This window comes from Saimiri boliviensis, chromosome 15 (assembly GCF_048565385.1).
Source record: "Saimiri boliviensis isolate mSaiBol1 chromosome 15, mSaiBol1.pri, whole genome shotgun sequence".
In the NCBI taxonomy this organism is placed as follows: domain Eukaryota; kingdom Metazoa; phylum Chordata; class Mammalia; order Primates; family Cebidae; genus Saimiri; species Saimiri boliviensis.
This window is the reverse complement of record NC_133463.1, coordinates 13801329-13803617: the sequence shown is the minus strand read 5'-3', so window position 1 is coordinate 13803617 and position 2289 is coordinate 13801329. Positions and strand designations below refer to the sequence as shown.

The 2289-nt window shown below is 54.5% G+C and overlaps 1 long non-coding RNA gene across 1 annotated transcript; it reads left to right on the top strand.

Moving 5' to 3' along the window:
- Positions 1-481: 481 nt before the first annotated feature.
- LOC141581392 (uncharacterized) lies at positions 482-1881 on the top strand. Its single transcript, XR_012513979.1, has 3 exons — positions 482-592; positions 714-823; positions 1561-1881. It is a non-coding gene; the product is annotated as an uncharacterized LOC141581392 (long non-coding RNA).
- Positions 1882-2289: the final 408 nt, after the last annotated feature.

Here is a 2289-nt window from a genome sequence, read left to right as displayed (position 1 = left end):
TCTCCAGCCTGAGTTCCATTTAGCAGCACCAAACCCAAAGGAGAAAAGGAGGGGGTCCAGAATAAGTTTCTTTTCAAGAAAAAAAAAAAAAAAAAAAAAAAAAACTAGAAAGGTGGCCTGAGACAAAACTTCCCCCAGCTAGTTTAGGGCTCTTCGCTATGCCTGACACTTATTCATTGCACTAAAACTTGATAAAATCCATTAAGTTTTCGCCAGTCACTAACACAACTTAAGGAACTTTCAAGACAGGAATATCCTTTGCCCCAGGGTCCGCAGTGTATCCTAAGTTAGGAACACTAAGGCTGCAGTGCCTCAAGGCGGGGCCCTCCCAAGGATGGCCCAGATTGGAAACAATGCAGGGAGGAACAATTTACAGCTTACTTTCTGGAGACCGAAGTTCATTTTGGTGGATCCTGCAGCGCTGTAAGAAAAATCTTAGGGCCAAGGGCCTTATTTGCTTGCAACTGAGGAGGATGATGGGTGGTAGTGTCGAGGAAGATCTGCTCCTGCTACCTCTCAGCAGGGACCCTCCACCCCTCCTTTCTGAGAATATCCACTTTTTTCTTCATGGTCTGGGTAAAATTGGTCGAAGGTACACAAAGGACTAAGCAACCTTTCAGCCTCACCCCCTTACCTGTGTGTTCCCCCCCATTTCCTTCACCATCAATCCTACTTTTTTTTTTTTTTTTTTTTTCCTTATCACATTAATTCAGGAGGGCAACTGCTTCTATCCTGGGAGGGAAAAAGTTTTCTCCAAAAGGACAGACGGAAGCAACAAATGGGAAGGAAACTGACGACGCTTGTGAAATCCCAAACCGGATTGGTAAGAACAACATCATCAATTATGGATTCCTCGAGCCGCCTCCGGCCTGTCACTACGTGGTCTGTCTCCACGGCCCTGCCCGGCGCGGGCGACACTTGTCCATGAGCGCGGGTCTCTGGGGCCTCAGATGTCCCCGCCCGGCCTGGCCACAGCGCCGGGCGAGGTGGCCCAGACTAGGGCGGCGGGGGCCACTGGGCGCTCAGCCGGGAGGGACACGCCAGCTGCGGGGACGACGCCCCCCCCCCCCCGCCGACAGAGCACAGGCTCACCATTGTTCCCGGAGCCCCCCGTGGGAACACCCCGAGCTGGCCTGGGCGCTCCGGTCCGAGGGGCCAGGGATGAAGAAGGGAATGCGAAGGGCGCGGGGGCGGGCGGACGGGCGGAGAGGGTGCGGGGTGTGCCCGCCACCCCGGGTGCGCAGGGCCCGCTGCCTTGGTGGGCGGCGTGGTAGGACCCCGGGCAGCGTGCGACATCTGCGCGAGAGCGCCGGGGCGGGAGGGGACGTCGTCACACTCAGGACGCCCATCTGGACCGGCTTTCCTCCCGTGCCAGAAGCGAGGAGGGAGAAGTCAAGGTTAAACGCTGCGGTGGGGCTTCGGGCGGGCACTGGTGGGGGCGCACAAAGCTGCCGGCCCCTCCGCCCGCGCCCAGCTCGACGCACGCCGCCCCCGGCCCGCGGAGAGCCCCGCGCAGGCTCCTGTGGCCCCACCTTGCCCTTTGTCTTTCCTCCCGAGCAGATGTGCTGTGACCCCTGCAGCATTAGGGCTGTCAAGATTAAAGGAGCCTCCACTCTGTTTCGAAACTGCAACTCTTGTCCCTCAGACCACCTCAACCCCACCTCTTGTTTTTGTTTGTTTATTTGTTTTTGTTTTGTGTTTTTGGCCACAAGTCAACCACTCATCCTAAGGTGGGCAAACCCCTCGGTCCACATTTAAATTTGTTTGTGTGACAAATTGGCCTGCCGTTCTGCCCTCTTAGCGACTGTGACCAGCACCAGAGAAACAATGAATTACGAGATTAAAGTTACGGAAAAACGACTCATCCTGCAGATGTTGTCTGCTGAAGGCTGCTCTATGGACAAATATGTAAAGGGTCTTTGTGTGTTTGTGTGTGTGTGTGTGTGTGTGTGTGTCTGCCTGTGTGTGTGTGTGTGTGTGTGTGAAAAGCCAACAGCCTCACATTTGTTCTTTGGTAATTTGTCTTCAGTATGCCTCCCCCCACCCACCCCCATGATGAAAGGTCAATTATCAGACTCAAAAATAAGCAACCGTATCTGGCAAGCCTGTACTCCCAGAAACAAATGGGAGAACTGGGGTTTCTCATGGGGCAGAGAAAAGGGAACTCCAAATCAAGCTGAATTGTGTGTGAGTCAGGCTCTGGAGAAAATCGTGGGTAAAGGAAATGTGGGGGGCGGTTTCCTGGATTTCTGTTGCAGGAAGAAACCACCGAAGGGAGGGAGGGCTGCT